This window comes from Rhinoderma darwinii, unplaced genomic scaffold, assembly GCF_050947455.1.
Source record: "Rhinoderma darwinii isolate aRhiDar2 unplaced genomic scaffold, aRhiDar2.hap1 Scaffold_47, whole genome shotgun sequence".
NCBI lineage: Eukaryota > Metazoa > Chordata > Amphibia > Anura > Rhinodermatidae > Rhinoderma > Rhinoderma darwinii.
Window position 1 is genome coordinate 188,318 of NW_027464015.1, and position 13,408 is coordinate 201,725.

Here is a 13,408-nt window from a genome sequence, read left to right on the forward strand (position 1 = left end):
AGCAATGACTTTTCACAAGCCCTCCAAAAATTGACCCTTTTTTTGGCAGATACCTGCCGGGGTTCTTCCATACATGGATGTAATAGCAACAAGCAATGGCTTTTCACAAGCCCTCCAAAAATTGACCCTTTTTATTGGCAGATGCCTGCCGGTGTTCTTCCATAGATGGATGTAAAAGCAACAAGCAATGGCTTTTCACAAGCCCTCCAAAAATTTACCCTTTTTTTGACAGATGCCTGCCGGGGTTCTTCCATACATGGATGTAAAAGCAACAAGCAATGGCTTTTCACAAGCCCTCCAAAAATTTACCCTTTTTTTGGCAGATGCCTGCCGGGGTTCTTCCATACATGGATGTAATAGCAACAAGCAATGGCTTTTCACAAGCCCTCCAAAAATTGACCCTTTTTTTTGGCAGATGCCTGCCGGGGTTCTTCCATAGATGGATGTAAAAGCAACAAGCAATGGCTTTTCACAAGCCCTCCAAAAATTGACCCTTTTTTTGGCAGATGCCTGCCGGGGTTCTTCCATACATGGATGTAAAAGCAACAAGCAATGGCTTTTCACAAGCACTCCAAAAATTTACGCTTTTTTTGGCAGATGCCTGCCGGGGTTCTTCCATACATGGATGTAAAAGCAACAAGCAATGGCTTTTCACAAGCCCTCCAAAAATTGACCCTTTTTTTGGCAGATGCCTGCCGGGGTTCTTCCATACATGGATGTAAAAGCAACAAGCAATGACTTTTCACAAGCCCTCCAAAAATTGACGCTTTTTTTGGCAGATGCCTGCCGGGGTTCTTCCATACATGGATGTAAAAGCAACAAGCATTGGCTTTTGACAAGCCTTCCAAAAATTTACGCATTTTTTGGCAGATGCCTGCCGGGGTTCTTCCATACATGGATGTAAAAGCAACAAGCAATGGCTTTTCACAAGCCCTCCAAAAATGTACTCTTTTTATTGGCAGATGCCTGCCGGGGTTCTTCCATACATGGATGTAAAAGCAACAAGCAATGGCTTTTCGCAAGCCCTCCAAAAATTGACCCTTTTTATTGGCAGATGCCTGCCGGGGTTCTTCCATACATGGATGTAAAAGCAACAAGCAATGACTTTTCACAAGCCCTCCAAAAATTGACCCTTTTTTTGGCAGATACCTGCCGGGGTTCTTCCATACATGGATGTAATAGCAACAAGCAATGGCTTTTCACAAGCCCTCCAAAAATTGACCCTTTTTATTGGCAGATGCCTGCCGGTGTTCTTCCATAGATGGATGTAAAAGCAACAAGCAATGGCTTTTCACAAGCCCTCCAAAAATTTACCCTTTTTTTGACAGATGCCTGCCGGGGTTCTTCCATACATGGATGTAAAAGCAACAAGCAATGGCTTTTCACAAGCCCTCCAAAAATTTACCCTTTTTTTGGCAGATGCCTGCCGGGGTTCTTCCATACATGGATGTAATAGCAACAAGCAATGGCTTTTCACAAGCCCTCCAAAAATTGACCCTTTTTTTTGGCAGATGCCTGCCGGGGTTCTTCCATAGATGGATGTAAATGCAACAAGCAATGGCTTTTCACAAGCCCTCCAAAAATTGACCCTTTTTTTGGCAGATGCCTGCCGGGGTTCTTCCATACATGGATGTAAAAGCAACAAGCAATGGCTTTTCACAAGCACTCCAAAAATTGACGCTTTTTTTGGCAGATGCCTGCCGGGGTTCTTCCATACATGGATGTAAAAGCAACAAGCAATGGCTTTTCACAAGCCCTCCAAAAATTGACCCTTTTTTGGCAGATGCCTGCCGGGGTTCTTCCATACATGGATGTAAAAGCAACAAGCAATGACTTTTCACAAGCCCTCCAAAAATTGACCCTTTTTTTTGGCAGATGCCTGCCGGGGTTCTTCCATACGTGGATGTAAAAGCAACAAGCAATGGCTTTTCACAAGCCCTCCAAAAATTGACGCTTTTTTTGGCAGATGCCTGCCGGGGTTCTTCCATACATGGATGTAAATGCAACAAGCAATGACTTTTCACAAGCCCTCCAAAAATTGACCCTTTTTTTTGGCAGATGCCTGCCGGGGTTCTTCCATACATGGATGTAAAAGCAACAAGCAATGACTTTTCACAAGCCCTCCAAAAATTTACTCTTTTTATTGGCAGATGCCTGCCGGGGTTCTTCCATACATGGATGTAAAAGCAACAAGCAATGACTTTTCACAAGCCCTTCAAAAATTGACCCTTTTTTTGGCAGATGCCTGCCGGGGTTCTTCCATACATGGATGTAAAAGCAACAAGAAAATGGCTTTTCACAAGCCCTCCAAAATTGTACCCTTTTTTTGGCAGATGCCTGCCGGGGTTCTTCCATACATGGATGTAATAGCAACAAGCAATGGCTTTTCACAAGCCCTCCAAAAATTGACCCTTTTTTTGGCAGATGCCTGCCGGGGTTCTTCCATAGATGGATGTAAAAGCAACAAGCAATGGCTTTTCACAAGCCCTCCAAAAATTGACCTTTTTTTTGGCAGATGCCTGCCGGGGTTCTTCCATACATGGATGTAAAAGCAACAAGCAATGGCTTTTCACAAGCACTCCAAAAATTGACGCTTTTTTTGGCAGATGCCTGCCGGGGTTCTTCCATACATGGATGTAAAAGCAACAAGCAATGGCTTTTCACAAGCCCTCCAAAAATGTACTCTTTTTATTGGCAGATGCCTGCCGGGGTTCTTCCATACATGGATGTAAAAGCAACAAGCAATGACTTTTCACAAGCCCTCAAAAAATTGACCCTTTTTTTGGCAGATACCTGCCGGGGTTCTTCCATAGATGGATGTAAAAGCAACAAGCAATGGCTTTTCACAAGCCCTCCAAAAATGTACCCTTTTTTTGGCAGATGCCTGCCGGGGTTCTTCCATACATGGATGTAATAGCAACAAGCAATGGCTTTTCACAAGCCCTCCAAAAATTGACCCTTTTTTTTGGCAGATGCCTGCCGGGGTTCTTCCATAGATGGATGTAAAAGCAACAAGCAATGGCTTTTTACAAGCCCTCCAAAAATTTACTCTTTTTATTGGCAGATGCCTGCCGGGGTTCTTCCATACATGGATGTAAAAGCAACAAGCAATGGCTTTTCACAAGCCCTCCAAAAATTGACCCTTTTTATTGGCAGATGCCTGCCGGGGTTCTTCCATACATGGATGTAAAAGCAACAAGCAATGACTTTTCACAAGCCCTCCAAAAATTGACCCTTTTTTTGGCAGATACCTGCCGGGGTTCTTCCATAGATGGATGTAAAAGCAACAAGAAAATGGCTTTTCACAAGCCCTCCAAAAATTTACCCTTTTTTTGGCAGATGCCTGCCGGGGTTCTTCCATACATGGATGTAAAAGCAACAAGCAATGGCTTTTCACAAGCCCTCCAAAAATTGACCTTTTTTTTGGCAGATGCCTGCCGGGGTTCTTCCATACATGGATGTAAAAGCAACAAGCAATGGCTTTTCACAAGCACTCCAAAAATTGACGCTTTTTTTGGCAGATGCCTGCCGGGGTTCTTCCATACATGGATGTAAAAGCAACAAGCAATGGCTTTTCACAAGCCCTCCAAAAATTGACCCTTTTTTTTGGCAGATGCCTGCCGGGGTTCTTCCATAGATGGATGTAAAAGCAACAAGCAATGACTTTTCACAAGCCCTCCAAAAATGTACAATTTTTATTGGCAGATGCCTGCCGGGGTTCTTCCATACATGGATGTAAAAGCAACAAGCAATGACTTTTCACAAGCCCTCCAAAAATTGACCCTTTTTTTTGGCAGATGCCTGCCGGGGTTCTTCCATACATGGATGTAAAACCAACAAGCAATGACTTTTCACAAGCCCTCCAAAAATGTACGCTTTTTTTGGCAGATGCCTGCCGGGGTTCTTCCATAGATGGATGTAAAAGCAACAAGCAATGACTTTTCACAAGCCCTCCAAAAATTTACTCTTTTTATTGGCAGATGCCTGCCGGGGTTCTTCCATACATGGATGTAAAAGCAACAAGCAATGGCTTTTCACAAGCCCTCCAAAAATTGACCCTTTTTTTTTGGCAGATGCCTGCCGGGGTTCTTCCATAGATGGATGTAAAAGCAACAAGCAATGGCTTTTCACAAGCCCTCCAAAAATTGACCCTTTTTTTTGGCAGATGCCTGCCGGGGTTCTTCCATACATGGATGTAAAAGAAACAATCAATGGCTTTTCACAAGCTCTCCAAAAATTGACCCTTTTTTTTGGCAGATGCCTGCCGGGGTTCTTCCATAGATGGATGTAAAAGCAACAAGCAATGGCTTTTCACAAGCCCTCCAAAAATTGACCCTTTTGTTGGCAGATGCCTGCCGGGGTTCTTCCATACATGGATGTAAAAGCAACAATCAATGGCTTTTCACAAGCCCTCCAAAAATTGACCCTTTTTTTTGGCAGATGCCTGCCGGGGTTCTTCCATACATGGATGTAAAAGCAACAAGCAATGACTTTTCACAAGCCCTCCAAAAATTGACCCTTTTTTTTGGCAGATGCCTGCCGGGGTTCTTCCATACATGGATGTAAAAGCAACAAGCAATGACTTTTCACAAGCCCTCCAAAAATTGACCCTTTTTTTTGGCAGATGCCTGCCGGGGTTCTTCCATACATGGATGTAAAAGCAACAAGCAATGGCTTTTCACAAGCCCTCCAAAAATTGACCCTTTTTATTGGCAGATGCCTGCCGGGGTTCTTCCATACATGGATGTAAAAGCAACAAGCAATGGCTTTTCACAAGCCCTCCAAAAATTGACCCTTTTTTTTGGCAGATGCCTGCCGGGGTTCTTCCATACATGGATGTAAAAGCACCAAGCAATGGCTTTTCACAAGCCCTCCAAAAATTGACCCTTTTTTTGGCAGATGCCTGCCGGGGTTCTTCCATAGATGGATGTAAAAGCAACAAGCAATGACTTTTCACAAGCCCTTCAAAAATGGACCCTTTTTTTGGCAGATGCCTGCCGGGGTTCTTCCATACATGGATGTAAAAGCAACAAGCAATGGCTTTTCACAAGCCCTCCAAAAATTGACCCTTTTTTTTGGCAGATGCCTGACGGGGTTCTTCCATACATGGATGTAAAAGCAACAAGCAATGACTTTTCACAAGCCCTCCAAAAATTGACCTTTTTTTGGCAGATGCCTGCCGGGGTTCTTCCATACATGGATGTAAAAGCAACAAGCAATGACTTTTCACAAGCCCTCCAAAAATTGACCCTTTTTTTTGGCAGATGCCTGCCGGTGTTCTTCCATACATGGATGTAAAAGCAACAAGCAATGGCTTTTCACAAGCCCTCCAAAAATTGACCCTTTTTTTTGGCAGATGCCTGCCGGTGTTCTTCCATACATGGATGTAAAAGCAACAAGCAATGACTTTTCACAAGCCCTCCAAAAATTGACCCTTTTTTTTGGCAGATGCCTGCCGGTGTTCTTCCATACATGGATGTAAAAGCAACAAGCAATGACTTTTCACAAGCCCTTAAAAATTGACGCTTTTTTTGGCAGATGCCTGCCGGGGTTCTTCCATACATGGACGTAAAAGCAACAAGCAATGGCTTTTCACAAGCCCTCCAAAAGTTGACCCTTTTTAATGGCAGATGCCTGCCGGGGTTCTTCCATACATGGATGTAAAAGCAACAAGCAATGGCTTTTCACAAGCCCTCCAAAAATTGACCCTTTTTTTGGCAGATGCCTGCCGGGGTTCTTCCATAGATGGATGTAAAAGCAACAAGCAATGACTTTTCACAAGCCCTTCAAAAATGGACCCTTTTTTTGGCAGATGCCTGCCGGGGTTCTTCCATACATGGATGTAAAAGCAACAAGCAATGGCTTTTCACAAGCCCTCCAAAAATTGACCCTTTTTTTTGGCAGATGCCTGACGGGGTTCTTCCATACATGGATGTAAAAGCAACAAGCAATGACTTTTCACAAGACCTCCAAAAATTGACCTTTTTTTGGCAGATGCCTGCCGGGGTTCTTCCATACATGGATGTAAAAGCAACAAGCAATGACTTTTCACAAGCCCTCCAAAAATTGACCCTTTTTTTTGGCAGATGCCTGCCGGGGTTCTTCCATACATGGATGTAAAAGCAACAAGCAAAGGCTTTTCACAAGCCCTTAAAAATTGACGCGTTTTTTGGCAGATGCCTGCCGGGGTTCTTCCATACATGGACGTAAAAGCAACAAGCAATGGCTTTTCACAAGCCCTCCAAAAGTTGACCCTTTTTAATGGCAGATGCCTGCCGGGGTTCTTCCATACATGGATGTAAAACCAACAAGCAATGACTTTTCACAAGCCCTCCAAAAATTGACCCTTTTTTTTGGCAGATGCCTGCCGGGGTTCTTCCATACATGGATGTAAAAGCAACAAGCAATGGCTTTTCACAAGCCCTCCAAAAATTGACCCTTTTTTTTGGCAGATGCCTGCCGGGGTTCTTCCATACATGGATGTAAAAGCACCAAGCAATGGCTTTTCACAAGCCCTCCAAAAATTGACCATTTTTTTGGCAGATGCCTGCCGGGGTTCTTCCATAGATGGATATAAAAGCAACAAGCAATGACTTTTCACAAGCCCTTCAAAAATGGACCCTTTTTTTGGCAGATGCCTGCCGGGGTTCTTCCATACATGGATGTAAAAGCAACAAGCAATGGCTTTTCACAAGCCCTCCAAAAATTGACCCTTTTTTTTGGCAGATGCCTGACGGGGTTCTTCCATACATGGATGTAAAAGCAACAAGCAATGACTTTTCACAAGCCCTCCAAAAATTGACCTTTTTTTGGCAGATGCCTGCCGGGGTTCTTCCATACATGGATGTAAAAGCAACAAGCAATGGCTTTTCACAAGCCCTCCAAAAATTGACGCTTTTTTTTGGCAGATGCCTGCCGGGGTTCTTCCATACATGGATGTAAAAGCAACAAGCAATGGCTTTTCACAAGCCCTTAAAAATTGACGCTTTTTTTGGCAGATGCCTGCCGGGGTTCTTCCATACATGGACGTAAAAGCAACAAGCAATGGCTTTTCACAAGCCCTCCAAAAGTTGACCCTTTTTAATGGCAGATGCCTGCCGGGGTTCTTCCATACATGGATGTAAAAGCAACAAGCAATGACTTTTCACAAGCCCTCCAAAAATTGACGCTTTTTTTGGCAGATGCCTGCCGGGGTTCTTCCATACATGGACGTAAAAGCAACAAGCAATGGCTTTTCACAAGCCCTCCAAAAATTGACCCTTTTTATTGGCAGATGCCTGCCGGGGTTCTTCCATAGATGGATGTAAAAGCAACAAGCAATGACTTTTCACAAGCCCTCCAAAAATTGACCCTTTTTTAGCAGATGCCTGCCGGGGTTCTTCCATACATGGATGTAAAAGCAACAAGCAATGGCTTTTCACAAGCCCTCCAAAAATTTACGCTTTTTTTGGCAGATGCCTGCCGGGGTTCTTCCATGGATGGATGTAAAAGCAACAAACAATGACTTTTCACAAGCCCTCCAAAAATTTACCCTTTTTTTTGGCAGATGCCTGCCGGGGTTCTTCCATACATGGATGTAAAAGCAACAAGCAATGGCTTTTGACAAGCCCTCCAAAAATTGACCCTTTTTATTGGCAGATGCCTGCCGGGGTTCTTCCATACATGGATGTAAAAGCAACAAGCAATGGCTTTTGACAAGCCCTCCAAAAATTTACGCATTTTTTGGCAGATGCCTGCCGGGGTTCTTCCATAGATGGATGTAAAAGCAACAAGCAATGACTTTTCACAAGCCCTCCAAAAATTGACTCTTTTTTTTGGCAGATGCCTGCCGGGGTTCTTCCATACATGGATGTAAAAGCAACAAGCAATGGCTTTTCACAAGCCCTCCAAAAATTTACTCTTTTTATTGGCAGATGCCTGCCGGGGTTCTTCCATACATGGATGTAAAAGCAACAAGCAATGGCTTTTCACAAGCCCTCCAAAAATTGAGCCTTTTTTTTGGCAGATGCCTGCCGGGGTTCTTCCATACATGGATGTAAAAGCAACAAGCAATGGCTTTTGACAAGCCCTCCAAAAATTGACCCTTTTTATTGGCAGATGCCTGCCGGGGTTCTTCCATACATGGATGTAAAAGCAACAAGCAATGGCTTTTCACAAGCCCTCCAAAAATGTACGCTTTTTTTTGGCAGATGCCTGCCGGGGTTCTTCCATAGATGGATGTAAAAGCAACAAGCAATGGCTTTTCACAAGCCCTCCAAAAATTTACTCTTTTTATTGGCAGATGCCTGCCGGGGTTCTTCCATACATGGATGTAAAAGCAACAAGCAATGACTTTTCACAAGCCCTCCAAAAATTGACCCTTTTTTTTGGCAGATGCCTGCCGGGGTTCTTCCATACATGGATGTAAAAGCAACAAGCAATGGCTTTTCACAAGCCCTCCAAAAATTGACCCTTTATTTTGGCAGATGCCTGCCGGGGTTCTTTCATACATGGATGTAAAAGCAACAAGCAATGACTTTTCACAAGCCCTCCAAAAATTGACCCTTTTTATTGGCAGATGCCTGCCGGAGTTCTTCCATAAATGGATGTAAAAGCAACAAGCAATGGCTTTTCACAAGCCCTCCAAAAATTGACCCTTTTTTTTGGCAGATGCCTGCCGGGGTTCTTCCATACATGGATGTAAAAGCAACAAGCAATGGCTTTTCACAAGCCCTCCAAAAATTGACGCTTTTTTTGGCGGATGCCTGCCGGGGTTCTTCCATACATGGATGTAAAAGCAACAAGCAATGACTTTTCACAAGCCCTCCAAAAATTGACCCTTTTTTAGCAGATGCCTGCCGGGGTTCTTCCATACATGGATGTAAAAGCAACAAGCAATGGCTTTTCACAAGCCCTCCAAAAATTTACGCTTTTTTTGGCAGATGCCTGCCGGGGTTCTTCCATAGATGGATGTAAAAGCAACAAACAATGACTTTTCACAAGCCCCCCAAAAATTGACCCTTTTTTTTGGCAGATGCCTGCCGGGGTTCTTCCATACATGGATGTAAAAGCAACAAGCAATGGCTTTTGACAAGCCCTCCAAAAATTTACGCATTTTTTGGCAGATGCCTGCCGGGGTTCTTCCATAGATGGATGTAAAAGCAACAAGCAATGACTTTTCACAAGCCCTCCAAAAATTGACTCTTTTTTTTGGCAGATGCCTGCCGGGGTTCTTCCATACATGGATGTAAAAGCAACAAGCAATGGCTTTTCACAAGCCCTCCAAAAATTTGCTCTTTTTATTGGCAGATGCCTGCCGGGGTTCTTCCATACATGGATGTAAAAGCAACAAGCAATGGCTTTTCACAAGCCCTCCAAAAATTGACCCTTTTTATTGGCAGATGCCTGCCGGGGTTCTTCCATACATGGATGTAAAAGCAACAAGCAATGGCTTTTCACAAGCCCTCCAAAAATTTACTCTTTTTATTGGCAGATGCCTGCCGGGGTTCTTCCATACATGGATGTAAAAGCAACAAGCAATGGCTTTTCACAAGCCCTCCAAAAATTGAGCCTTTTTTTTGGCAGATGCCTGCCGGGGTTCTTCCATACATGGATGTAGAAGCAACAAGCAATGACTTTTCTCAAGCCCTCCAAAAATTGACCCTTTTTATTGGCAGATGCCTGCCGGGGTTCTTCCATACATGGATGTAAAAGCAACAAGCAATGGCTTTTCACAAGCCCTCCAAAAATTTACGCTTTTTTTGGCAGATGCCTGCCGGGGTTCTTCCATAGATGGATGTAAAAGCAAAAAGCAATGACTTTTCACAAGCCCTCCAAAAATTGACCCTTTTTTTTGGCAGATGCCTGCCGGGGTTCTTCCATACATGGATGTAAAAGCAACAAGCAATGGCTTTTCACAAGCCCTCCAAAAATTTACGCTTTTTTTGGCAGATGCCTGCCGGGGTTCTTCCATACATGGATGTAAAAGCAACAAGCAATGACTTTTCACAAGCCCTCCAAAAATTGACCCTTTTTTTTGGCAGATGCCTGCCGGGGTTCTTCCATACATGGATGTAAAAGCAACAAGCAATGGCTTTTGACAAGCCCTCCAAAAATGGACCCTTTTTATTGGCAGATGCCTGCCGGGGTTCTTCCATACATGGATGTAAAAGCAACAAGCAATGGCTTTTGACAAGCCCTCCAAAAATTGACGCTTTTTTTTGGCAGATGCCTGCCGGGGTTCTTCCATACATGGACGTAAAAGCAACAAGCAATGGCTTTTCACAAGCCCTCCAAAAGTTGACCCTTTTTAATGGCAGATGCCTGCCGGGGTTCTTCCATACATGGATGTAAAAGCAACAAGCAATGGCTTTTCACAAGCCCTCCAAAAATTGACCCTTTTTTTGGCAGATGCCTGCCGGGGTTCTTCCATAGATGGATGTAAAAGCAACAAGCAATGACTTTTCACAAGCCCTTCAAAAATGGACCCTTTTTTTGGCAGATGCCTGCCGGGGTTCTTCCATACATGGATGTAAAAGCAACAAGCAATGGCTTTTCACAAGCCCTCCAAAAATTGACCCTTTTTTTTGGCAGATGCCTGACGGGGTTCTTCCATACATGGATGTAAAAGCAACAAGCAATGACTTTTCACAAGCCCTCCAAAAATTGACCTTTTTTTGGCAGATGCCTGCCGGGGTTCTTCCATACATGGATGTAAAAGCAACAAGCAATGACTTTTCACAAGCCCTCCAAAAATTGACCCTTTTTTTTGGCAGATGCCTGCCGGGGTTCTTCCATACATGGATGTAAAAGCAACAAGCAAAGGCTTTTCACAAGCCCTTAAAAATTGACGCGTTTTTTGGCAGATGCCTGCCGGGGTTCTTCCATACATGGACGTAAAAGCAACAAGCAATGGCTTTTCACAAGCCCTCCAAAAGTTGACCCTTTTTAATGGCAGATGCCTGCCGGGGTTCTTCCATACATGGATGTAAAACCAACAAGCAATGACTTTTCACAAGCCCTCCAAAAATTGACCCTTTTTTTTGGCAGATGCCTGCCGGGGTTCTTCCATACATGGATGTAAAAGCAACAAGCAATGGCTTTTCACAAGCCCTCCAAAAATTGACCCTTTTTTTTGGCAGATGCCTGCCGGGGTTCTTCCATACATGGATGTAAAAGCACCAAGCAATGGCTTTTCACAAGCCCTCCAAAAATTGACCATTTTTTTGGCAGATGCCTGCCGGGGTTCTTCCATAGATGGATATAAAAGCAACAAGCAATGACTTTTCACAAGCCCTTCAAAAATGGACCCTTTTTTTGGCAGATGCCTGCCGGGGTTCTTCCATACATGGATGTAAAAGCAACAAGCAATGGCTTTTCACAAGCCCTCCAAAAATTGACCCTTTTTTTTGGCAGATGCCTGACGGGGTTCTTCCATACATGGATGTAAAAGCAACAAGCAATGACTTTTCACAAGCCCTCCAAAAATTGACCTTTTTTTGGCAGATGCCTGCCGGGGTTCTTCCATACATGGATGTAAAAGCAACAAGCAATGGCTTTTCACAAGCCCTCCAAAAATTGACGCTTTTTTTTGGCAGATGCCTGCCGGGGTTCTTCCATACATGGATGTAAAAGCAACAAGCAATGGCTTTTCACAAGCCCTTAAAAATTGACGCTTTTTTTGGCAGATGCCTGCCGGGGTTCTTCCATACATGGACGTAAAAGCAACAAGCAATGGCTTTTCACAAGCCCTCCAAAAGTTGACCCTTTTTAATGGCAGATGCCTGCCGGGGTTCTTCCATACATGGATGTAAAAGCAACAAGCAATGACTTTTCACAAGCCCTCCAAAAATTGACGCTTTTTTTGGCAGATGCCTGCCGGGGTTCTTCCATACATGGACGTAAAAGCAACAAGCAATGGCTTTTCACAAGCCCTCCAAAAATTGACCCTTTTTATTGGCAGATGCCTGCCGGGGTTCTTCCATAGATGGATGTAAAAGCAACAAGCAATGACTTTTCACAAGCCCTCCAAAAATTGACCCTTTTTTAGCAGATGCCTGCCGGGGTTCTTCCATACATGGATGTAAAAGCAACAAGCAATGGCTTTTCACAAGCCCTCCAAAAATTTACGCTTTTTTTGGCAGATGCCTGCCGGGGTTCTTCCATGGATGGATGTAAAAGCAACAAACAATGACTTTTCACAAGCCCTCCAAAAATTTACCCTTTTTTTTGGCAGATGCCTGCCGGGGTTCTTCCATACATGGATGTAAAAGCAACAAGCAATGGCTTTTGACAAGCCCTCCAAAAATTGACCCTTTTTATTGGCAGATGCCTGCCGGGGTTCTTCCATACATGGATGTAAAAGCAACAAGCAATGGCTTTTGACAAGCCCTCCAAAAATTTACGCATTTTTTGGCAGATGCCTGCCGGGGTTCTTCCATAGATGGATGTAAAAGCAACAAGCAATGACTTTTCACAAGCCCTCCAAAAATTGACTCTTTTTTTTGGCAGATGCCTGCCGGGGTTCTTCCATACATGGATGTAAAAGCAACAAGCAATGGCTTTTCACAAGCCCTCCAAAAATTTACTCTTTTTATTGGCAGATGCCTGCCGGGGTTCTTCCATACATGGATGTAAAAGCAACAAGCAATGGCTTTTCACAAGCCCTCCAAAAATTGAGCCTTTTTTTTGGCAGATGCCTGCCGGGGTTCTTCCATACATGGATGTAAAAGCAACAAGCAATGGCTTTTGACAAGCCCTCCAAAAATTGACCCTTTTTATTGGCAGATGCCTGCCGGGGTTCTTCCATACATGGATGTAAAAGCAACAAGCAATGACTTTTCACAAGCCCTCCAAAAATTGACCCTTTTTTTTGGCAGATGCCTGCCGGGGTTCTTCCATACATGGATGTAAAAGCAACAAGCAATGGCTTTTCACAAGCCCTCCAAAAATTTACTCTTTTTATTGGCAGATGCCTGCCGGGGTTCTTCCATACATGGATGTAAAAGCAACAAGCAATGACTTTTCACAAGCCCTCCAAAAATTGACCCTTTTTTTTGGCAGATGCCTGCCGGGGTTCTTCCATACATGGATGTAAAAGCAACAAGCAATGGCTTTTCACAAGCCCTCCAAAAATTGACCCTTTATTTTGGCAGATGCCTGCCGGGGTTCTTTCATACATGGATGTAAAAGCAACAAGCAATGACTTTTCACAAGCCCTCCAAAAATTGACCCTTTTTATTGGCAGATGCCTGCCGGAGTTCTTCCATAAATGGATGTAAAAGCAACAAGCAATGGCTTTTCACAAGCCCTCCAAAAATTTACTCTTTTTATTGGCAGATGCCTGCCGGGGTTCTTCCATAGATGGATGTAAAAGCAATAAACAATGACTTTTCACAAGCCCTCCAAAAATTGACCCTTTTTTTTGGCA